The 26,698-nt window shown below is 37.0% G+C and overlaps 1 long non-coding RNA gene across 2 annotated transcripts in view; it reads right to left on the bottom strand.

The window, feature by feature from the left end:
- Positions 1–6,027: 6,027 nt before the first annotated feature.
- The window catches only part of LOC144287739 (uncharacterized), an 86,166-nt gene continuing 65,495 nt past the window's right edge, over positions 6,028–26,698 (bottom strand). For both annotated transcript variants that reach the window (XR_013355508.1, XR_013355509.1), the window contains exons 3-4: positions 17,205–17,272; positions 6,028–10,115 (exon numbers count right to left, since the gene is read on the bottom strand). This is a non-coding gene — a long non-coding RNA (uncharacterized LOC144287739). The remainder of the gene's footprint in view (positions 10,116–17,204; positions 17,273–26,698) is intronic.

The following is a 26,698-nucleotide window of genomic DNA, read 5'->3' as shown; positions in this document are numbered from 1 at the left end:
GTCCCCGGATTGAGTCCCACATCGGGCTCCCTGCATGGAGCCTGCTTCTCCCTCTGCCTGTGTCTCTGCCTCTCTCTCTCTCTGTGTCTCTCATGAATAAATAAATAAAATCTTTTTTAAAAAAATGTCTAATTAATAGTTGTATATTGATTGCATATGAAAATTCTATTTTGGATGCACTGGGTCATGCAAAATATGTTATTGGAAATAACTTCACCAGTGTATGTCTTTTAAATGTGGCTACTAGAAAAAAATAAATCACATATGTGGCTTGTATCCGTGGTTCAACCAGCTTATGATTCTATTGGACAGTTTTACTATAGAATGACCAATTTTCAAGCCTAAAAATGCCAATTGTATTCATTTTCCCAGCCATGTTGGATATAATTTAATTTTTCAGCTGCATCATTAATTATGTCAGTATTTTGCACAATCTCAAAATAAATTCTTAGGCTGCTGAACTACGGATTAATCGGTTTGTTTATTAGATGAGGTATATAACTTTTGCATGCAATTAACATTCTCTGAGGAAAATGTATGAAGGTCCATGGACATATATAATTAAACAAATCCATGTATTCATTAAAACAAACAAACAAACACACAAACAAACATGTACTGCACGCTCACTTTGCAGGAGGTAGTGTGTTCTCTTCTGGAGAGGGATAAAGGCATAAAATAAATACCCTGCCTCCAAAGAATTCTCTATCTTGGGGAAGGGACAATCTTTCACACAGGTAAAATGACAAGAAAATTGAAGTGAAGGCAGAGATGAGGACACAATGTGTATAGAGACACCTCGCTGTTCTGTGAAATTGTCCTCCTGGACACCCAGCACTTGCACATATGTGCCTTCCATATTCCCAGTGTACAGATGAGAAGGTGGATGATGGAGGGCTGAAGTTATTTGTGCATAGATAGTGGGGAGCCAGGATGAAAACCACACTGAGCTGACCCTGAATCCCATCACTGGGCCTCTCCACCACAGAAAGGCTGGTGACAAGAGACATGCAGAGGGACACTTTGCACAGAGGAAGTGCCATTTCTAAGAAACTCAACTAAAAAGTTCCAGGTGTCTAGGAGAGGGGAACAATTCTGTCTGCTAATCCTAAAGTCTCCTGAAATAAAGTGAAGGTCCAAAAATCTATTGCATTCTTTGTAATGCCACAATTTTCAAACTTTTAAGATTCTCTGTCATGCTGGGGTATACACGCCCTAACGTTTAGCTCTGCCAAAACCCCACGAGGCAGCTCTATTACCCCTGCACTCATGCTTATGAGCTGTCACTCACCAGGGATGAAGTCCTGGAGGCCAATATAAGTCTCTCCTCCCAGTGCTCAAGCAGCAAAAGTCCTCAACCTGGGATCCTCTAATACAAGATCAACAAACTTTTTCTGCAAAGGGCCAGATAGTAAATATTTTCAGCTTTGGGGGATATTCGGTTTATGCCACATGTACCCAGTTCTCTTGCTGTAACATGAAAGCAGCCATAGAAATACAGAAAAGAATGAGCATGGTTGTACGTATTTCGATATATTTTATTAATGGACAAGATTTCAATTTTGTTTGATTTTCCTATATCACAAAATATTACTCTTCTTTTGAGTTTTTTTTTTTTTTTTTTTCCCAAGGATGTAGGAACCCTTTTCATCATGGCTTTTCTGTGACAGTTGTCTTCTGCAGGGAAACTTCACCTCCCTCTCCTTGTTTTTTTGTGAGGTCATTTTTGAGAATTTTCATCTTTCCTCTTAAATGCAGAAGCATTCAAGGATAACCTATGAGCACATACTAGTAGGTTAATACTCCTCTTAAATGTGGCAGCAAGAAGTTATTAAAATCCCAAAATGATCTTCCAGGGCTAGCCACAGTGGAATATGGTGTTTCATTAACAGTCCAAAGTTGTGTTTACACTCTTCACTGAACCATGTTTAGAAATGCTCAATGAAGAGTTCTAAACTTACAAAACTGTTATTTTCCTTCTTCTCTTCATGCTAGTTAGTATTCCTTAGCTCCTGGGAGGAGGAAAAGCATGTCCATGTATCCCATTTCCATATGCACACTGCCTGCCAGGCTCCCAGCATGTCTTACACTTCCCTCATAAATACAAGTAAAATTCTTCTAAAAGCCATTTTATTTAATGCTTGCAACAAACACGGGAGGTAGCTCTTACTACTTCCTATTTAGAGATGAGGACTCTGAGGCTGGTAGGGCCCTGGGCAACCCCTCTCCTTGTGCTGTCTCTGTGCTCCTTTCCCTACCTCTGTACCACAGCCAACAAATCCAGTACTCAGCTCCAAACTCTCCCCAGGACCAGCAGGCTGCTCTAACTCCTGCCTTTGTGGGACTAACTTACAAGCCAGGAAGAGGCATGACAACAACCAGTTGCATTGTGAAGCAGAATGTGCCCTCAAAGAGAGTAAAGAGGGTCTGCAGTGGGGGCAGGGAGGGCAAGAAAAAATGAGCAGTGAGAAGGGGGGAACATAAAGGAGGCAGGAGATTGAGAACTTGTTTTGTCTTCTTGACTTTTCATGCTTACTACTCCTCCAGGCCCTAATCAAGTGTTTTGGTATTTTTATAGGAAGGAACTTCAACAGTCAATGGGTTTGTTTCAAGGTTATTAAAGCCTGAAGGTTTAAACCAGAAAATAATACACTTCAGAGCATGTCAGCCTACATTTAGGACAAAAGTGTTGCTTCCCAGTACTGAGTCTGGAATGTCAGAGATTCATGGTTCTGGACATTGGCATTTTAAAAATCACTTTAATTTTATTAAATTTTATTTTATTTAGATGGAAGAAATATTTCCAATACAGACAAAGGAGTTTACATTGTAAATCCAGGAAGCTTTGATGGTTAATAACAGTTGATTGCTCTGGTATATTATCATTTGTGAAAAAGTTAACCGTGATAATGTTACCGTGTCTTGCCAACCTGTCATTAGTCAGGGGGTTAGGAGAAATACTTTTAGCCCAATTATCATTCCAGCTGCTTGTCAATGTCAGTTGTATTAGCACAGCTGAGACTTAGCATTAAACCTGAGCTACAATCAAATGATTATTTTGTCTTTTTTATATCAGGTAATTGTTCCCCCTACATAGAGTGATATGTGAATTCTGTTCTTTGATTAGAAAAAATATAAAGTCCGAATTAACATTAATATATATAAAGGAAGCATTGTTTCTCACTTTGAAATTAATCAGATACGTCAATATTTATAAGAATTGTTTGTATTAACAGAGAAAATAAGGAAGCATTCAAGGATAATCCAAAATGACTTATCCAAATGAACAATCTGAAAGAGAATTTATATCTTATTGTCTGACTGCAAAATTACAAAAGCTCAAAACTGGCATTTCCATGCATTGAAGGAAACTTGCAAAGATTAAAATTACCAGACCTACTTGGTTTCAATTCTATCATGGCAATTTTGATTTCTATTAATATTACCATTGTAATAGTGACGCAGCATCTTCCTTCTTACATTTGACATGGATATTTGAAAGTATGAGAATCCATTTCAAAAATTTTGAAGCCATACTGTGAAGTGTTGACTCAGACTTGTAGTACCAACAGACTGGCCAACCCATGGCTAAAATGTTCAAATCTCTGAAAGAAGCCAGGGCCACAAGATATGTAGACCAAAGCAGATTTCCAAGTACAGAATTTAAGCTTGGACACCTTCATTCCCAGTATGCCTCCTGCCAAATTGTAGCCTCCTATGTCCCCAGTGTGGGAGTATATGTTCCCCAGAGTGCAGAGAGGCATTGGAGTGAGGAAACAAAATGCCAGAACATCTATTCATGTTTTTAATCTATAAAAGAAAAAATAAGCTTTTATCTAGAGTATGGATTGACTCATTATTCTTGCTCTACCCATGTTTGCTAGTCACAGTTTCAGTGATCATAAGATCTAGTATTAATAAATCAACTCTCAGAAATTAGACAACGCCTTAATAATTCCTTCCCCTTAATTAAAACAACAGCAACAACAACAACAAAAACCCTGCAGCCTCCAGATCAAAAATGATGATAGAAAAGCAAACACATGTGAACAATAAGAAATAGTGAAGCAGATAGCAAAGTTGACACTTGCTTATTTTGGATAGAAGTCGCGTGCTTCATATGCTCCTTAGAAAGACTGGTAACTTTTTAGTAATGTTTGCCTTTTAAAAACTTGCCAAGGGGATATAGACTTTTGAAAAGTTTATGATATTTGTTTGATATATGCTTGGAAATGCAACCAACTACGTGATTCTTTTGCTGGAAATGAAGTGTCACATAAAATTTCAATTTCTGTGCACTTAAAAGCATTGCATATAAGGGTGCCTGGGTGGTTCAATGGGTTGAGTGTCTGGCTCAGATCATGATCTAAGGGTTCTGGAATCGAACCCTATGGGGCTCAGTGCTCAGCGGGGAGTCTACTTGAGATTCTCTCTCTCCCTTTCCCCTTCCCCCACTTGCACTCACACACACACACACACTCTCTAAGATAAACAAATCTTTAAAAAAAAAAGTCGAATATAGAATTTTTTACTAGCCTATTAAAATAAATCTTCCAAATGATGAGTTTCACTGAAATCTGAATTTGTTGAAAATAAAAAAGTACAAATTGCAGTATCTTCCAATGAGTTTGAAGAATAACTGATTAATATCAGCAAAGATAGCAATTGGCCCTCCTCATATCAGCAAAACCTTGATGTTAGATGAAGCAGTTCTCACTCTTTCCTTATTGCTCTGCCTCTCTGTGTGATGTCTGCCCACATCATCTCTGGTGCCAGATGAGAGAAATGTCAGGTGAGTGGAAGGATTTACATACTGATCTGTCCAACTCATATTCTTGACCAAATCATTCCTGCTTTATAAAAAAATCTCCTTGTAGTGAGGCAAATGACCTGTCATTTAAATTTGAAAGGCATGTTTATAATACAAGGCAAATAAGTGCATGTACTGTATTATTAGGGTTAACATTAAGATGAACATCCACTTGCAATACTGAGTATTAAAGAAGTGAATACAGGGACATTTCACTAAGGAAGTAGCTTCCAAGAGACCAAAAAGCAAGTGTTATTAGGACTGGTGCCAACACTGCATCCTGAGCAAGGTAGTAGAGTTTTGACATTGTCTATCACCCTACGTATCTGATCTAAATGTATATCTAAAATCCTAAGGACACTTTATATTCATGTATACAATAGAGTAATGAGTGCTTGGAAATGAGGTTAAAGCAAAAGAAAACTGAAGAGAAAATACAACTTAAATTCAGGATTGCCTCATAGGAAACAAACTGAGGGTTGCTGGAGGGAAGGGGTCAGGTGAATGGGGTAATTGGGTGATGGCCATTAGAGAAGGCCCATGATGTAATGAGCACTGGGTGTTATATAAGACTGATGATTCACTGAATTGTACCTCTGAAACTAATAACACATTGTATCATTATTGAATTTTTTTAAAAGATTTTATTTATTTATTTATTCATGAGACACACACACACACACACACACACACACACACACACAGAGAGAGGCAGAAACACAGGCAGGGAGAAGCAGGCTCCATGCAGGGAGCCTGACGTGGGACTCGATCCCAGGACTTCAGGATCACACCCTGGGATAAAGGCAGCGTTAAACCGCTGAGCCACCTGGGCTGCCCTATTTATTGAATTTAAATAAAAAATAAAACAGGGAAAATCTTTTAAAAATAAAATAAAGATAGTAACCATTTTTCCTAAAAAAAAAAAAAAAAAAAATTCAAGATTGCCATCATATGGAAATATGCTGAACTTCTAAGGTTACTGTCATCCACAGTGCTTTTAGCATGGTATCAGCAGCCAACATAGATGGTATAAGCTTTACTCATAACAGGTCAGTAAATAAAACCTTATATGCCACTGTCAAACATGTATTGCTTATATTAATATTCATTCATTAATTCCAAAATATTGGCAAAATGAATTTCAATTATTTTGCAATCCAATGTGCTTGTGAAATATGAATGCTGATAATATACAGCAAATGCAGAGGACTCTGTACATCTTTCTGAAGCTCTAATTGATTAAAATGCACAAAACCAATGTATAAAACACATTCCCATTTTGAAGACTGTTACATTATCTACACTCATAAATGAAGACTAAAGCCACATACATTCAGTAGTTTACAAAGAAGACAATTATTTCATCCTAGGACACAAAACATCTTTCATGAGATTTCCCTTTCAAATGTAATCATTTTTAAAAAGTATGACTCTCATTTCCAAAGGATATATGGTTTGGGGTGTTTCTAAAATGTATACTCATGGATAATTGACCTTTAAGTGAGTGCCTTAGTGCTTTAAATCAAAGCCCTTTGATGACACAATCTTCATTTGAGATGTTGACCTCTCTACTTTGGCTGAGAACTGCAAGAGGGAAGGATCTGATGTACACAATTATTTTTCCCCAAACCATACCCCAGCAGTCCCCTTTGCCCGTGTTTACACAGCAAATGATCCACAGTTGAAGACATTGTCCATCTGGCAGCACCAGCACCTTCTGCCCGGTCCCATCTTGTCCATCCTTGCATCTCTAGCCCTGAGCAAGTGCCTGACATTTTGGAGATGTCACAGAATAAATGTTTGTGAAATAAATGAATGTATTAATGAAAAACTGTAAAAACCATAACTTGTTCTAGGTAGGTCCATCAGTATCAGACTTGAAGAGTATCCTTTATTGAGAATGGGGATGGTGTGAGGGGTTTTTGTTCCAATGCGGTGTTGAATATGAGCTGGGCAGTAAGGCAGCTGGAATACACCTGTGAACCTATGATCAGCCTACAAAATAGTTTCTTCTTTATTAGCAGAAAGACAAAAAAAAATGAATTTGTTCTTCCTTTCGATACCTCACACACAAGTGTATATACATCTATATATTGTTATGCATCACTATTGTGTGTGCATGGGCACTTGTGGGAAGACACATGGATGTGCTACTTTCAAGAATGTTAATTTACTTGAAATTTAATATGTACTTCTAAAATTATTAAGGAATCCAAAATTTCAAACTATGCATAATTATGGGGCTGGTGGCTGGAAACAGCAGATAGGGCAGGGCATAAGGAAACCATAAGCTCCAGTTCCTAATGACTCCCAAGGACATCTTTAAGACAAGAATTTGGACATTTGGGATTGTCAACAAACAATGTTCATCTTTAAACCTCACAATACTTCCAGGTTCTCCAGCTACTTGATGGAACTTGTAAAAGTCTATCTCTGTTTCCCAGGTTCCTTTGACAAAACAAGATACATTTCAATATATGTAAATTCCAATGTATTATGTTATTTTTCTTCCTTTATTTTATTCTCCCTCCAGGCTTTATTATCTCAAGTTATTTTTAAAATAGGCATAGGCATAGAAAGGAGGGAATAAGGTCTACAAAAATCTCATCACACAGGATGTTATTCTCCCCAGTAGAGAGGGGGAAAGATAGGATTTTCAAAACTTCTAACTTCCGTACCTGACATTACTACCTGAGAGCCAGCTCTCCTAACAGCCAGAAAGAAAAAGACTCCTGAGACAGTCTTCTCCTTTTTACCTGTTTTGCTGCAGGAGAGGAGGGAATAAAGGGCTCAGTGATAGTGAATGATGGTGGACAGAGAAAAGACAGACCTTGAACCTGATAATACACAAAATATTTCCTTTGGGAATGAATTGTAAGATCTCTTACTGCAATAAGGAAGAAAAATAAGGCATGGGAAATAGGGAAACAGGTTTTCAGTATAGATCGGGAGGCTTTACATGGCTGGGGAAAAGCATAACTATTATTTCATCTGGAAGTCATAGACCAATGTTGTTAGCTACAGACTCAAAAATACCTAGTTTCTTACTCACTGAGGCATAATGGGGTTTACTAAAGAGCATCAGATGCCTCAAGACATCCCTGGAGGGGGGCGGGAAGTTGCACTTGGATGTCATCACAGAAATTGAGCCTGCACTGATGCTCAGAGGTGCCCTGGGGTGTGTTCTTGCAGAAAGGTCACCGTGCTGCTGGGAACGGTGCTGCAGAGAAAGCAGACACTCCAGTACAAGCTGGAATACACACACCCCATGCCCATGCACGTCTGCTGCTTCCTAACCTTCATGTCTACACTCAAACTCATTAGAAGCATCTATGCATAGAAACATAGCCAGATACATGCTTTAACTCTCTCTCACTGATGGTACATGGAGGCAAGCTAGAGGGTGTTGAGTGTACTTTGGATAAGCCAAGCACATGATATTTTTCCCTGTTCTAGGATCTTGATAAACCCCAATGAATAAGATGGAATACTGTTACTACCCATTTGATTAAGATCATCTTCAGGCATCAGAGTGTGGTGAATACGAACTACCCACAAGGAGACTTGGCTCCCAGCCTTGTTCTATCCTGAACTCTATGTGTTACTTAAGATAGGTAACTTGGGCAGCCCGGGTGGCTCAGTGATTTAGCATTGCCTTCAGCCCAGGACCTGATCCTGGAGACCCTATGATTGAGTCCCACGTCAGGCTGCATGGAGCCTGCTTCTCCCTCTGCCCGTGTCTCTGCCAATCTCTCTCTCCCTGTCTGTGTCTCTCATAAGTAAATAAATAATCTTAAAAAAAAATATATAGGTCACTTACTTCGTTGTACTTTAATTTCCTCAGCAAAATTGATGGCTAATAAAATATGCCCAGTTTTGTTGGTCAAGGAAAAAGCGAGAAACAGAATTCGCTCAAGATAGCTCCAATGAAGATGTTGATAAGGGAACCACTTACAAAGGTGTGGCTTAAAGAGATTAAAAGCTGGTGAGACACCTGAGGCTATTTAAGCAGAAGGTTGTTACCAACCCTAGGGCTGAAAGGAAAAGCAAGGAGAATAGCGAGTGGAGATGGGATGGCAAGTGGAGCCCTGGTTGGTGAGGGGGGATCAACCACCCCCAGAGGGTGGCTCTGGAGCCCAATCTCTCCCGATGTGCCTTGAACCTACTCCTACTGCTTCCTGAAGACCAAGTGGAAAGCCAGCAGCAAGACAACCTGGAGGAAAGAGAGCAGGCAGGGGAAAAACTGTAGATAAGGGAGTCGGGAGAAGACACGTGGAAAGTAACCAACACACCTACATGTTTCACAGAATTATGACGAAGACTCCAGAAGATCACATATACACACATATTTTAGAAAGCACGTGACATGTTGTTTTTAAAGTAGGGCAATATTTGTATTACGGGGAACTTCTCTTTTGGATATGTTGTTCTTTATTCTGCTCTTACCAAGGAATTTTTGATTCTTCTCATTAGTTCACAAGACATGAGGAGCCATTGGAATGAGTTCAAAGAAAGTAAATGGAGGAATAAGTTTGAGGAGGGTAAGTCGTCATGGAAGTAGGGGCCAGGGACAGTGTCTTGAGGGGAAAAGTTGTAAAACAAAGACTGTTGAGGCCAAATGGATAGGAGATGAAGGGATGTGGAATTCAGCCATGTGTCAGAAAAGATCATTGCAATAAATCCTCCTGCTTCTCACTTTAAAGTAAATATTATTCTCTGGCTTTAATGTAAATAATAGAGCAGTAATGGGATCGTAATGACAAGCACTACAATCAGTTCATCAACTTACACTCTTCCTCTGCTTCATACCAGGGACCTATTTCTTAATCGTGAAAAAAAAAAAATATTTTTAAACCCATAGCATTTCTTCCCAGACTGAAAAATGGAGAATCAATCTCCTTCGTTTGGTAAATATAAATGTGACCAAATTAAAAATGAGTTACAGAAACATCTCCCTGACACTACAGATATCTGGAACAAACTCTTTCGGAGACAAAAGCCTGGCAGATGTGAGTGGTGGCAGAAATTGTAAAGGCTGGAATTCTGGCTTCGAGGAGGCACGGTGTCCCTTGACTGATTTTTCCTCTTCTCCATAATTGTATTCTTCTGCCGAAGGTGAGTTAAAAACAAAAATGAAACTTCCAAAACTCTATGAAAAGAAAACCCTGAAATCCAGGCGTGTTTGCTCATTCTTGGGTCACATGTCATCTGGGCATCTGCAGTTGGAAATGTTAGACTAGGAATCAGACAGGAATGAGACGCTCCATCATGATTTGGTAGCTTCTATTGGCAGCAGGGTCTGAAACTTAAATAGAATCCTTTGTTATTGTGGTGCTTCCATGAGAAATGAAAGCGTGAAACTAAGCTTTAAAAATCCTCTCTAAATCTGCCTTTTCAAGACTGTTACTTTGGGAGGTGAGATAACTCAGGGCATTGTCACAGGGGCCCTTTGGCAGTGCACAATGAGCCCACAAATCTCGGCAGATAATGACCAAAACACTGAAAGTGATTTCATGATGTCAAGAAGGCACCAACTGGATATTAACCGCCTCGCTAAACCTCAATACCACCAGGTATATTTACTAAGGAAAAGTGAGCAAGAGCCACACAAGGGAGATCCAGGCCAGCAGAGAGCAAACCTAAGGTTAGAAGCCAGGTTTCTCCAAAAGTTACAAAATGGGGTACCCGTGGGTGGTAGTATTATTGTTTATTTGGGGAGATCTGTATTCGCTTAAAAAAAAATGAAAATCTCATGGCTACCAAGATACAGGTTGTACATTCTTCACTCCCTGCTGATTTGAAACTCTGCTTCTAGCCTCACATTCTGTCCTGTAGATTTGAAGTCAATTCCCCACCATGCTGCAACTCTGTTTCAGGTCAGCCTTATGAATGGACACCATTTACACCATTCATCTAGCTCCTTGCCTTTCTTGAGCAGAATGAAATATGAAGACTCATTGTATTACACTCTGAAGGTAAAAGCTGTGGTTAGATTGACGAAATAATTATGTAAATAATGGCAGATGTCTAAGGAAGACTAATGGCTGAAAAAGCTGAATAACATTAAAAAGTTAATATATTTAATGTTAACCTTTGTAGCTTTCAGTAATAATTCAAATCGAGGAAAATTGTTGTAGAAAGCATGGTAATATTAAAGCAAAGAGAAGAACGTCATGGTAATAAATGAATCCCTCAGTTTTCCGGGAAACTAGCAGGATATTATTTTACTTTAACACTAAAAGCCAAACACAAGGTTTTATTAATACTGAGTGCTAGTCTTTGGACTTACCTGGAAAGTGGAGACTTTTAATTTCTAATTATTTATTTTGATCAGCAACCTAAAACACCTCAGCATAAAGGCTTAAAAACAAAAATTGCTATGATATAAAAAAGAAATAAGAATTTAGAGATTGAAACACGAAAGACTTAATTGGATTTTTAAAGAACATATAATGGGAGCTTTATTAAACCTATCTAGTGATGAATATTATATAATTACACATAAATTATACCCCTCCCCAAAATATTCAGGACCAATAATAACACAAAGGCAGATGAGACTAAATAGGTGGTGAGATAACGGTTTTTGTGTTCATCTCAGATGGACAAAAGATGGTTTGGAGGAAGGCAAGAAGCAAAGAACTTCACTAAGGAAAATAATGGTCTCCAGAAAAACTCTGGGTTATTGGAACAATTAGACTAATATTGACATGGAGAAAGGGTTTGATTTCTCATTTGTTTCCTTCAGGTAAGACTGGAGATCATCTCACAGGGAAGAGAGAAAAAAATAAAGAAAAAAGAAAGAGAAAGGTGATTAGGAGGAGGTTGTTTTTATCCAGAAAGATCTAGAATATCAAAGATAAATATTTGAGAGTCTAAGAATGGGCCCCTAACTCTTCTGCTGCTGCTTCTCCTCTTTGCATTTGTATTCTCTGCCAAGGAAAGCTGACTTAAAAAGCATTGCTCACATTCTGAAAAGGAAATGTGTAGAGCTGCATTTTTGTCTCATCAGTAAGACAATAAAGACCAGTCCCTGGACCAGCCTGTGTATAACTAGAGTTCTCTTAAGCCCCTTAATGAGATTTTTTGGAATATCCATAAGTTGCCTATCAGTTGATTAAAATCAAGTTGCTGCCTGTGACCCAAATAGCCTAAAAATTTATCTCTTGTTTTCCATTTTAAATAATAAAGTATCTGTGGGATTAGGGAAATAGATCTGTTTTAGGCTTTGTATATTAGAGTAAAAACCAATGTACATTCATTTCTGTAACAACAAAATGAATAGAATTGAATGGATTCCATAGGCTTCTGGATTCTGAGAGACACATTTTCTCTCTGGGCTCTTAAGACCAGCAGAAAATAAGCAAGTCATGGAAAAAGTAGGCATTTGAGAACACACTTGACTTGCTTACGGCTGAGGATTCTGGACAAGTAAAATATTAATGCCACACCTTTGTAATGATGCTGGAAAGCTAGAAAAATATGACTTACTATGACAATCTCTCCAGCAAGTAGCCATATTGTAATAGAGGCTCTATGAGGAGCATATCCAGTTATTATTCCCCAAACACATTACATTGCTTGGTTCTAGTCTGCTAGTTTGAATGCATATTGCTCCCTGGAAAGAACTTACAATTCCCTTTACAATGCATTTACAGTTGATTAAAGAATGGATTTGCAATTCAGAGTCTATAATTAGAGCAAAGGGTCTCTATAATTTTAGTTACCCTCATCCACTAATGATGATGTTATGGAGATTAGCCACTATTATAAGGACCCTTGGCCACTAAAATGATTACTGGAAAACATGTATTGAGGTTTAGTAGCCCATTCTTTTACCACAGGAAGCCTATTATAAACAGTGTTATGCAAGGCTACTAGACAGGAAAAATGAGATTAACAATTAACACCTTGCTCAAAGGATTAGTATATCTCTTATGCCGTGATGACTTGGATTCTAATTAAAATCCTCAGAGGTGTGTGTGTGTGTGTGTGCGTGTGTGTGTGTGTAGATGTGTGCCCACATGTGTATATGTCCTTTGCCAGGTGCCTGACACTTGCTTGGAGTTTTAGAAAAAATGGATTGGTTCATGACATAAGCTGAAATCAAGCCTTTCTATGAGGAGGGATTTCTCATTGCTCTTTAACCAGAAACCACATAGTGTCTTCCAAGGGAAATCTCAATATTAAAGTATTTAACTCCTATAAATATATTTCATTTTCATATGTGATGCAATTTCACCACAGATTTATGGAGTCTTTCCTATGGGGTTCTGCAGTTGCATAGATTTGCTACATTTTATGTAGTCAGAAAACAGTCCATAGTGCTTCACAAATCACAGCCCATACATTTCAGAAATAGGGGCTGTAAAACCATTGTAGGGATGTGGGCAAAAATGTAAAATTTTCTGTTTATATTGTTAAAAAATCATTCTATTCTAATTTCTACTTGTGACTTTTAAAGTGCATGCATAATTGGTATAGTAGCACATTGTTATTATATAATTTATAAATAATTTGCATATATTAAATGTGTGCATGGTTTCTTCTAACTGAAAGGAGTTTGCAAACAAACAAAAAAATATTTCCCGTCTTTTTTCCAATCTTTGCCAGCCATGTGAACTTATGAAGAGACTCTAAAGTGTTTCTGCTCTCACCCCTTTTCCTTTTTCAAATTCAAATTGGTAGGAAAACAGGAAAATTTAAATTCGTTTTCTCCTCAAATTCCTAGTTATTCTTGGATTAACTGACTTAGAATTATTCATGATCTGCTGAAGACATTTCATTGCTGGGGTGAAAATGATGATGAGAAAGAAGTGTTATAAATAGTATACATTAGATGATGACTAAGTGCTGTGTTTCGGGGAAGTAGAGAAGATTATAGGTGGAATGAAGCTTTACTGTAGGCTTCATTAAAACTTTGAATAACTTGTATATCATCTCAGTTAATGAGAAAAGGGCGAGGCCACCAGACAGAGGAGGCAAAAAAAAAAAAACAAAAAAACAAAAACCTTCTTCAAAACTGAGAAAAATCAAACAGACTCAAATCTGAGACCGTGGTTTAGCCATCATGGTACCTCTTCGCTTAGTGCACTGCCTGGGACATGGTCTGTGCTCAGTAAACATCTCTTAAGTAAATAAATGAACACATCTATGACATCATTGTAAACAGTTCAAAGATTAAAACACACATCAGAAAAAGTAATACAAGTCTAGATGATTTTTTTTTTTTAATTTGAAGTTTCATAAGATGCTGAAGAACAGGAACTCATAAATACGGAGTAGAGAAAAGGTAGACTGGAAATGACATGTAGATAAGAGTCACTTCACAATGTGGCCAATCATGAGCAAGGTTTAAGGTCTGATAGAACTGCATAGTATCTTCTCTAGAATACATGTGTGCTTGGAATAGCCACATTTTTCCCCTCTAATTTTGAGGGAAAGTTTTCTATATATTAAATGTAATTCTTTTAACAGTGACAAAGAAATAAGATACCAGAAATCTGGTCATTTTCCACTTCTGATAATGACTATAGATGTTCTGCATGACATTTTGTTTAGGAAATTTTGAAACTATGTGTGTTAATGACATTGCAGCCAAACAAATGACTATTTGATGAAGGGAACGGGAACAAGTGCAATAAAAATGGTCTATTAATGATAAAACAGACTGCGTATTCAAACAAACATATAGACACAGTGATATGTCTAATGATAGTTAGGTGAGAAAGATCATTTTAAACAAGACCTAGGATTGATGGAGGGAGAAGTCCAAAGTTATTGTAGGAAAAAAATAAATGAACTGTAATATGATTGCCTGGGGCTTAAAAAATGAAATGAAGGGAATGAAGATTATAAGCAGAAGAGTATTAATTGCTTCTACAGGAATAATAATTAGGTTTTTAATTATAGGTAAAAGAATGTCAATAAAAACAATTAATAGGATAAAAATTGCTTACATAAACAAGTATGTTTACCTTCATGAAACAGTAATATTTAATACAATATTATTTGTTATATCAAAGATGAAATTTTTCTACTCTTTCATTATACACTAACATTTTCATCCTTACATAATGTGTCATTAAAATACACACAGATGCAACATAGCAACATCTCAACTGATAAAAGTGTAGAATGATGAGGTGTTATTTTTTTCAAGTTAGGAAACTGGACAAGTTCTGTCTAGAAAGCATAAGTAAAGAAGAGATGCAATAACTGTCTGGAAAAGTTTTTACAAACACAATGGAGTAAATAAGGCCAACCAATTATTCCTGGCCCTCTCAACAGACAAAACTAGTCACAGGACTGAAAGGACAAAAGAATAGTATCATTTAAATGCATGGTCATGTGCCTCTGATATGAACATGTGAATGAGAATTGATTTCTGGATTGCTTTAAAACGATATTGACACTCTGAAAATTTAAAAATAGGGAAAATAACTTTTTAAAGTGTGTTTGATTATTCCAGGCTTCTACAACATTTTAGGATATGCTCCACAAATAAAATCTTTTAAAAAAGGACACACTGCACAGAACAACAGAATTGGCCCATTTCACGAGAGAAAAAATGTAATTCTTCCATTTTATTAAGATTTTATTTACTTATTCATGACAGAGAGAGAGACAGGCAGAGGGAGAAGCAGGCTCTGTCCAGGGAGCCTGATGTGGGACTCGATCCCGGGTCTCCAGGATCACACCCCGGTCTGAAGGCGGCCCTAAACCGCTGGGCCACCAGGGCTGCCCATAATTCTTCCATTTTAAAATGATCTGTAAATCACAAGTTTTATTAAATTTGAAAAATGGGTTTGCCTTTTAAGATAACTTAAAGTTAATAATCAAGATAGGAAATGTAGTAAATAAATAATAGGAAATATTATTTAAATAAACACTTCTAATTTCACCACTAAGAAATCTGTGAATTTTTCTATTTTCTTTTTTGTTCCTTTTCTTTGAAAATTGATTGTACATACAAGAAACTTTTTTTTTTCTTTTTCATTTCAAAAAGTGGTTTTTAACCAAAAGTGATTTTGCCCCATGACGGGCTTTAGAAATGTTCAGAGTCTGTGGGATGCTACAGGTGTCTAGTGGGGAGAAGCCAATTATGCTGTTAAGCATCCTACACAATGCAGGACAGACCCCACAAAAAGTAACTATCTAACAAACTTTTTATTATTTTTTAACTAATTTTAAAATATTCCAATAGTTGCATGAGATGACATCACAATTTATCATAAGATACTTAACCCTTTCACATTTGTTAAAACAAATGGTATTCTAAAATTTTAATTTCCCCAAATACCTGTCAAATATCAAATTTGATTTTTTTGTTTAATTAGTGAAAACTTGGGCAGCCCGGGTAGCTCAGTGGTTTAGTGCTGCCTTCAGCCCAGGGCCTGATCCTGGAGACCCGGGATCAAGTCCCACGTCAGGCTCCCTGCATGGAGCCTGCTTCTCCCTCTGCCTGTGTCTCTGCTTCTCTCTCTCTCATGAATAAATAAATAAAATCTTAATAATAATAATAATAATTAGTGAGAACTCCATGATTTTTCTTTCACCTTCTCTTAAGTTTAAAGCTTTGCTGAATTCATATTGTTATTTTAATTAAATAACATGAAGCTTGCTTCCCAAGCACTTGAAGAGAATTTCAGAATATTACAATTCCCTCCACTCTTTAATAACTTCTTAAAATATCCATTTATATTAAGGACCTGATGCTCATAATATCCTCTACTGACTAAAAAAAAATTAATATATTCTAAAGTTGGTTTGTTTGGTAAATGAAAAACTTGACTCTTCATAAACTCTCAAATTAAGCCACATTACAGTCATCTTATTAAGCCTGGGTTAGGAGCTGCTTTGTTTCTTCTTTTTTTTGAAGCAATATAACATTATGAATAAACAGTTCACACTCATGACTCACCAAAACAGAAAACAGAAAAAAGCCAAAACACCAAAAAACTAAAAAAAAAACAAACAAAACCAGACCGAAGACATGATTAAAGATCTTAAATATTTTCACCAATATACAAAATCACTTATTTTCTCTCATTCCTATCAATTTTCCTAAATGTACATCTTATTAGTAGGTTTATACCACTGTTTCTATATGTCATGAATCGTGAGAACATAAATAACTTAGACAAAAAATGGTTTTGTTTTTTTTTTTGCATAATTATGTAGATGCCAATGTGATGGGTGCTTTTGTAAGAAATGCAACCTAGATTTCTTTGTGATATTTTGGTATTTTTCTGAGGATGTGCACACTGATCATATTTATCAAGTCCTATGCCTTGAGCTTCAAATTACCTTTTCCCACGGTAGCTAAATCAAATGCTTTGATGGGAAAATGTAAAGGAAAAATAGGACTCATCCCCCTTCCCCAAGTAAATACCATCAGAATGAATCCCAGTTGGAATTCCCTCTATCTGCTGGCTGGTGCTCCTCAGAACTGTCTGGAGCCTGTAAGGAAAAACCAACATAGCTGTGAAGGAGCCCCACATCAGGAAGTGGAGGAGAAAAGGCAACAGGTGAGTATATAAAAGATGTCATTTCTGGTTAAATGTTTCTATCACCGTCCCTGAGTTCAGACAATTGCAGTGAATGAGTTCATTGCCAGCTTCCTTTTCTGACTTTTACCCATCCGAAGATAAGAGTTGTGTTCAGCCTCCCTCATATGCATAATAAGATAAAATGTAGTAAGAAGCATTGTGTACCATATTCTTTATCATGATAATTTTCTGTTGTCTGTGTGTGTGAGTGAAACATGAGTATACGTCCAGTCATGTCAGTGATTTCCTTTTGCAAGTGTTTGCTGATTCTACTCGTTACCTCCTGACCTCACGATCTAATCAATATCTTTGAAAACAGTGACCCTATTTCCAATCACCCTATGCCAGCTAAAGTCCTACTGTCTTCCTTTCTCTTTGTATCCAGTTTGGTTGTGAAAGCATCATTTTAATCAGAGTAGAAGCTCTCTTCTAGGAGGAAGTGATTCAACTAGTGTAAGTGATCTGAAGTATGCACACCCACGTTCCATCATCCCAGAGGTCACCAGGAGGAGGACCCTCCCATGGACTTTTCTTTTGCTCTAAGGTCTGATTCCACATAGCTGTCAACTCACCAGCAGTAGGCCATTTTTTGCAATTTGACATTTCCTTCCCTTTCAAATGGATTGTAATTTTTTCACTCTTAAACCGCATCTTGCATTTTAAGTCGACTTTCAAATTAAGCATATGCAACAGAGATTTGCCTCAAAGTTTTCATTCAGTATCTTAAATTTATCTCTCCATTCCATTCCACTATTAATATTTTTCACTGTAAAGGGTAGGTCTATGTATTTACAAGTGTTTCAATTAAATGCATTCAGAAACGTGAAATAAACAATATTGAGAGCTGTTTTCTTTAGTAGATTATTGGAGACATTTGCAGGATTGAGACCTAATATATTATATATCCATTGTTTTTTTTACAGATCATTGATCATTAATGCAGCTCTGTGTTAAGTGGAAACACTCCCTAATCCTTCGGGGGGAGGGGGCAACATTCACTGTATACCATTTCCAGTCTTCCAGTTTCTCTCTGCCTCCCCTTTTATGGCATATGTGAGTGCTGAAGTATCATAGCTGACTGGGAGTTACGTGAAGAATGGGCATCTTCATTCTGCCCCTCTCCTCCTCATGGGGCCAGCTGCCTGCAGGGGGTGAGCATTCTGGTGTCACTCTCTGTCATGTTAGATTTTAAGGTCAAGGCACTGGTCTCAGATGAAAGGCCAGTAGTTCTGCAGAACCTTCTGGAATTGTGTGGTTAACCCTGTGTGATGTAGAGTTCAGGGTCCGAAGCTCCTTGTTATCACACACCCAAGGCAGTCCTACAACCTTGCCTTGACCTGGACTCCCGCCACAGACTTCTCCACCAGTCATTCAGTTCTTGATCCCCTTCAAATACCACAGTAGCTTCGCTGGTGATCATGTCTTGTGGTTGAGTCTAAGCAAATACATTCATCAAACTGAAATTCCTAAGGGTTGCTGTGAACACTTGTATTTATGAAATAGCACTTTTGCTGCCCTCAGTTTGCAACCTTTAGGCACATTTCTTCTGGCAGAATTCAGTTCATTTCTTCAAAATCTGTTTGGATCTTGAGTGACAAACACACATGCCATTTCTCTTGGCTTAATTTTATCTTGAAATTTGATTGGAATGAGCTTTAGGTCTTTGTCAAAGTTATCCATGTCAGTGGTGAATGGTGAAACCTGACGAGGCTAAAAATGCTCCCCCAAAATGTTCTGTTTTCAAATTCAATCTATTTATCGATTTTCTCTCTTACGATCCTCTAAATTGTTAAATTTGTTTTATAACTGAAGCATAATTTCCATGCTGTGAAAGGCACAGGTCTTAAATGAACATCTTAATAAGTGCGACAAATGCATGCATCCTTGTAACCCATACCCAATCAAGATACAGAACAATTCCTCTCTCCAAAAATGTTTCTTGGTACCTTTTACCAATCAGTTCTCTATCACTGAGCTACCACTGTTTGATTGTTATCACCATAGACTGGTTTTGCCTCTGTCCCTCTGACTGAGTTCTGCAGGTTCTGTGAATCCTTGTCTGTTCTGGTCTTTGTCTTACATGAGGATGGCACTGAACAGTTACATTATGTCTTATAACAAATGGCAGAAACCCCTGATCCGCTTGAGAACTTACTCAAAAATCAATCGAATACTGAATTGTGGTGTTGACAGTTGTTTTCAGCTTGGATTTATCTAATATGATCTATAAAATACCTATTGCCCATTAGTTATTATCTCAGGGATGGAGTTTCATTTTCTACAAATGTGTATCCAACTCTGTTTTATCTCTGACTGCTATGCACTCAGCTGTCTGTGGATTCTTCCCACATGGGGTTCCAATCTTAGAAAAACGAAAACAAACAGAACTAAGCACTCAGTGAAATTCAAAGTTCTGACAAATAACTAATAATATTTTAGTCTAAGATGCTTCAAATATTGCAAGAGACGTACCTATGTTTCAAAAAGTTATTCATAATTTATCAAAATTTCAGATTCATCTTGTATTATATCTGAAAACCCTACCCTACATAAATTGTGTTCCACTACAATCCTACAATGAGGAGACAAATATTATAATCCTTTTGGCAGAAAGAGCAACTTCTCTTAGGAGTACCAAACTGAACATAGATTTTCCCAACAGGATGAATCATGAGGAATGATACTCCCTGTATAACACCATTAAACATGCCACTGGCTGTGGTATTTCATTGATAAAACCTTTAACTTTTTCATGAGACTCTTTCCTATGTGAGTTTCATTATAAAATTATGCAGAAAGTGAATGAAAATCTACATCAAAGGGTCTCAACTCTGGCTCTTGGAAGACTTCTTGGAGTAAGTCCTGCTGCAATATTGATCTCCGTGTGATTCCATTTCCCCTGTCATTACCCCTCATGCTCTTGCTATGGCTGATATTGAACCCTCTATGCAAGGCTCTGGTTCTCAACTCTGTGTATTGGAATCACTTCGAGAAATTTCACAACTCCCAATACTCAGGTTCTATCTCAGATAAATTAGGTCAGAAGCTCTGGGAGTGGGTCTAAGACATTTTTAAGCTCCCCAGCTTGAGAAATAATGCACTATACCAATCTGACATGCTGCATTCCATGCATTTATAGCAAATGAGGGCTAGATCTTGCTCCAATGGCCCCCTCCCCAGGAAGCAATTCATAGCCATCTCAAACTCTTGCTTTTATTTGTTCTCAATATGTTTCTTTCATAACTTTGTTCTCTTCTGATTCTCAGCTCTATCCTTTATTTTTAAATTTAGTGTTTGAATGTTATCTCCCCAGGTTCAGACTCCAAATATCTCTGAAGATCTTGGCTCAGGTTCACCTCTATGGCTTTCCCTCTCCATATACCTTGCAAGTAGTCCACCTATCAAGACCCCACTGCTAGGTCTGCTGGCATCTAGGATCATGTCACCACATAGCCAGCTTACCTAGACCCTGTGCACAGAGGAGTTTTGGCAGTTCCATTCTACAGGTTGCTAATATCCATCCTATGATGGCTTCCTGAGTACTTATAAATATTTTTTCTAATTAATCATAAAGAAGATTTAAACACGATGCCCTCCTCTTAGGATTGCAGATAAAGAATCCCTGGTTCATGGGTGCTCATAATGAGCACTAAAATTACAAATTAGATCACAAATTATGTAGTGGAAGAGCAGACCACAGGAAAACAAAGAGCCAAATATCATTAGTAATCACTCAAATTTTCCAAGCTACTTATAGCAGTCCCATGTGTGTGGCTGGGAAAAAGCTACAAATAATGCAATATCTATGCAAAGTTTGGGAGAAAAACATTTCCACTCCCCCACGTTCTCTCTCAGGCTTGGTAAATTAAGGGCATTTATTAATTAGCACTTGTTATTTAGGCTTTCAATTTAACAAAGAAACTTATATAAATAAAAAAATCTTGTAAACAGAAAGTTTTAGAAAATTAACTAATTAACCAGAATAGGTGGTCAAGTAGGACTATTACTATCAGATAAAATGTTGAAAGAGGTAAGTTATTGCTTTACATAACTTTCAAGTGGATGACAAAAGAAAAAAGAAAGAAAGAGAACAGAAGAAACAGTAAAATTTCAGCCAAGTTGTCTTTTTAACGCTTGATTTGGATAACGCATAAAACACATGTCTCTCTTAAATGAATTTTACCATATATGGATTTTTAAATGTAGTGACTAATGCTCACATTTCTGAGAATTATTCTTGGCACTGAATCTGTTTAGATACCACCTTTAAGCCAAGAGAAACACTCACCATCATATACCTTCCCAGATATTGTACACAAAAACACTAAAAGGTGCACCATGCTTTTTCATATAAATGCTATCTTGTTTTAAACACGTAAAGGGTTGCTTTGAAATTACATTGAAATTTATTTCTCCATCATTGTACATAAAAAAGTGCTTCTCTATAGTTAAGAAATAATAATCCTTTACTTCTCTATGTCATTTTTTCTCCAAAGAAACAAATTAAAAAAAAAAAAAAAAGTTCCACTGCCAGTTACTTTATACACATGTATGAAAAGAAAACAGAATTAATACATGGTAGAAGCATGTCCATATCCTGAAATGCCATTAGTCTAAGAATGAAGTGATTTTTGACTATTTATTTTCCCCTGAATAGCTAAGAAAATGTTATATTACAAGTACATTTAAACAAAACTTTCTCTATGATGGAACATACACATATATATTCAAAGTTTAATTCAAGGTGTTGACATCATCCTTTACTCCACTCCATAGAGTCTGGATCCTGGTTTCCATAGGGATTACTTTAGCAATAACTAGTAAGATAACTTGGCTCAGAGCACTGCCTCTAGTTGAAGTATTTATCCTGAGAATCAAGGCATAAGTGTTTTAAAGTGGGTTCCACCAGGGACTCTCACACTTAAGACAAATTGTCAATTTCCTGTTTTTTCTTTGTTTCTCAAAGGGATGTCCTGTCCCAAATAAAGCATAGTTCTAACCTATGGGAGCAGTTACTTTGCACCCTTAACTGAAGATCTGTTCCTTACTACTTACTGAGATGGCAAACTTTCCTGACAGAGGGCTGTTTCAAAGGCACGCATGAAACAGCAATGAGGAAGCAAATGTGAGTCTATCCATCCAGGCAAGCTAATAAAATCAACTTTGGAAATGAAGAGGTATTGGACTTATAGGCTTATGTCTCTCAACTTTATTCTCCTATCCCATGGGACATATGGGATCCCATCCCATATGTCCCATGGGAGCATCAATATGGTAGTCCCTATGCTATGAGCTAGGACATGGTTCCACTTTAAGACTTTAGTCTCATCCTTGTCAATGTTCACTAAGCAATGAGTCAAAAGTTCATTTTAAAAATCTCAAATATTCATATATTTTTTTTAAATTTTAGAAGCATATAGGCTTATAGAATGAAGTGAAATGGTTGCTGAAGATAGACTCTTATATGGGATAAATGAACATGTACTGGGATTGTAAAATTAACTCTACATTCTGCAGTTGTCTATCAAAGAGGGAAAAATATGAACCACTGGACATTCTCAAACAAATATGTTTGAAGTGATATTAAATGATGGTATACTCAAACCCTAGCCACTGCTTAGGTTATAGCAGATGATATAAACCAACTGACAGTGAGGGTCTTTGGTCAAATGTTGTGAATTTGCACATGGAGCATTCAGATTGTTAGAGCTGTGGCACACTTGTGGAGGGTGAGACCTTAATCCATATTCTGAAACAGACCTTCAGTTTAAGGGGGTTATACCCAATTCCTCTTCAAAGACAAATATGAACGTGGATAATTAGAGCACATAAAGATTTCAAAATGTTTTGAAATGGGAAGAAGCAATTCTGCACAATCCTTGACTACTGAGAGGCTTCACACAAGCAAAAACTTAGTAGATAATCAGGAAAATGACAACCAGTGTTGGCAATGAACCAGACTCTTCACTGGATCACTTTTGCTCTGACTAAAAATGATTTTCCATACTGCCTCTGCCATATTGTCCAGTCCAAGTGAATGCATAAAGCCTCTCTCTTAAAATTCAAAACTTATTTGAATGAGGTAACAGTCATTTGTAATAAAGCAATGGCAAAAAAAAAAAAAAAAAGGCTAGTACATTTTTCCTGAAGAGAAGTAGGTGAATCAAAATAGGGGAGACTGACTGGAATGGCAGATCCAAAAGAAATCAGCACAGCAAGAGTGCCCTGAGAAGCCAGGGGACAAGATAACAGAAACATGGGGTCCTGAAGACAAATCATGGAAATTGCCAATTTTGTCTAAGGTTGGGGTATAAATCCACTTTGCATCTTTCTTGGAAACTTAAAAACATCTCAGTGCTACACAAAGTGATATCCTCAGGTGAAACTGTTTTTTCCTTTCTGAAAATTGAACTCAGTAAATGCCATACTGTCTCCTATAGTTATTTACTCCAAGGCTTAAGCCAAATAGATCCCACTTAACTTTTTTTCCATAACTTAGAAAAGAATGACATTCATTTTTAAATTTTTATTACAAGTTTTCATTTAAATTCCAGATAACATACAGTGTAATATTACTTTCAGGCGTACAATTTAGTGTCACTTTCATAAAACATCCAGTGTATATTACAAGTGCCTTCCTTAATATCCATCACCATTTAACCAATCCCCTCTGTCCACCTCCCCTCCAGTAACCATCACTTTATCCTTTATAATTAAGAGTCTTTTTAACCAAAAAACATAAGATACCTAAGAATAAACCTAACTAAAGAAGTAAAAAAGATCTATACCCTGAAAACTATAAAACACTGATGAAAGTAATTAAAGATACCACAAAGAAATAGAAAACCTTTTAATGCTCATTGGAAGAAAAAATTATTAAAATGTTATACTACCTAAACCAATCTACACATTTAATGCCATCTCTATCAGAACACCATCAGCATTTTTCACAGAGCTAGAACAAACAATCCTAAAATTTGTGTGCAATCAGAAAAGACCATAAAGAGCCAAAGCACTCCTGAAAAATAAAAGCAAAGCTGGAGGCATCACAATTCTAGGCTTCAAGTTATGTTACAAAGGTGTAGTGATCAAGACACTATGGTACTGACACAAAAACAGACACACAGATCAATAGAACAGAATCGAAAACCCAGAAAGGAGTCTACAGCTATATGGTCGATTAATCTTCAACAAAGTAGTAAAGAATATCCAATGGGTAAAAGACAGTCTCTTCAACAAATGGTGTTGGGAAAAACTGACAGAAACATGCCAAAGAATGAAACAGGACGCTTTCTTACATAATACACAAAAATAAATTCCAAATGGATTAAAGTCCTAAATGTGAAATAGGAAACCATTACAATTCTACAGGAGAGCACAGGCAGTAACCTCTTTCACATTGGTCATAGCAATATTTTTCTAGATATGTCTCCGGAGGCAAGGAAACAAAAACAAAAATGAACTATTGGGACTTCAAGATAAAAAGCTGCACAGTGAAGAAAACAGCCAACAAAACTGAAGACAACCTACAGAATGGGAGAAGATATTTGCAAATGACATATCTGATAAAAGGTTAGTATCCGAAATATATAAAGAATTCTTAAAATTTAACACCCAAAAAACAAATAATCCAGTTTTTTTAACTGGATTTTTTAATGGACAGAAGACCCGAGTAGACATTTTTCCAAAGAAGACATCCAGATGGTCAACAGACACATGAAAAGATGCTCATCATCACTCATCATCAGGGAAATACAAATCAAAACCCAGTAAGATATCACCTCACCCCTGTCAGAATGGCTAAAATTAACACAAGAAACAGGAGGTATTTGCAGGGATGTGGAAAAAGGGGAACACTCTTGCACTGTTGGTGGGAATGCAAACTAGTGCAGCCACTCTAGAAAACAATATGGAGTTTCCTCAGAAAGTTAAAAATAGAACCACAATATGATCTAGCAATTTAACTACCAGTATTTGTTCAAAAGATACAAAAATACCAATTGAAGGGATACATGCATCCAATGTTTATAGCAGCGCTATCAACAATAGCCAAATTATGGAAGAGCCCAAATGTCCATCGATTGATGAATGGATAAAGAAAATATGGCATTTATTATTATTATTGTTATTATTATTATTATTATTACTCAACCATCAAAAAGAATGAATCTTGCAATGACATGGTTGGAGCTAGAGAGTATAATGCTAAGCAAAATAAGTCAGTCAGAGAAAGGCAAATACCATATGATCTCACTTATATGTGGAATTTAAGAGACTTTCATTTTTAGAATAAAAAAGATCAAGAGCTTTGGGAAGAAGAATTTGGGATACTCTAAAGGTGGCAAGAAGTATCCTAGCCAACCCCACGTCTGTTCCTGTGGGTTCATTCTTTGTCTTGAGTTTGTCACATTGTGATTATTTCTGCTACCATCTAATTCCTTGTTCTCATTATGAAATGCCTTTGCGCCTTTAAATTTTTGTTCTAAAATTGAACAAAAAATTAACATAAAGAAAATAAGACCAAGAAATCTCCTGGGACTGCAAATAAGTTGGCATTTTCAAAACTATCTTTAATAAGTAGCAAAAGCATAGAAAAAGGAAGAGAAAGCTGTGGAAGACTTCCTGAGTATCAGCTCTGAATCATCATAGTAACCATCCTTCATTTCCAAAGAGATAATACAACCTCCCTAAATACAACCTTTAGAAGCTTCTGGCCCTCGCACTGCCTGCTGTTTCCACTAGACAAGAGCTCTCTTTTATCCTTCCACAAACCACCTGCTCGAGCCTCAAGCCATCCCCAAATTTATTGTATTTGACTGTAAGACATGAGCATTATCATGTGATCAATATTAACGGCTGTGCCAATGCCCTGTGCATCTCTGGAATCTACCTGAAAGCATTTTCTAGAAGCCATATTTAAGGAAGCCAAACATCTAGTGTTCACCAGGGTGCTGTATTCCTTGGAATCCCTTCCAATAAAAACAGGTATCTCCATGTTGCCCATGCTTTGCTACTGAGAAGATCATACAGCCAAGCAATTTGACATCTTTTCTGTTTTCCTGCTGTAGAATAGGCAATTAGCACAAATTGATTGGATCCGTGATGATAATCTGAACCAGTAAAGATAAAGGTTGGCTATGTTTGGGCTTTGTATTTAAATGAGAATTAAGTCCTTTATTGCTTTATAATAATACTAGCAACTGCTCAATAATTACCTTTTGTTCTAAAAGGGGAAGGAGGGGTACTTACATGCATGGATAATATCTGAAGTATCTCACACCAATGCCACTGATTTAACAATAGAAAAAAGAATGTATTTTTATCTACCGCAAAGGCA

The sequence above is a fragment of the Canis aureus genome, chromosome 17 (assembly GCF_053574225.1).
Source record: "Canis aureus isolate CA01 chromosome 17, VMU_Caureus_v.1.0, whole genome shotgun sequence".
Classification (NCBI taxonomy): Eukaryota; Metazoa; Chordata; class Mammalia; order Carnivora; family Canidae; genus Canis; species Canis aureus.
Note: the sequence above shows the minus strand (reverse complement) of the source record. Positions and strands in the feature narration are given on the sequence as shown.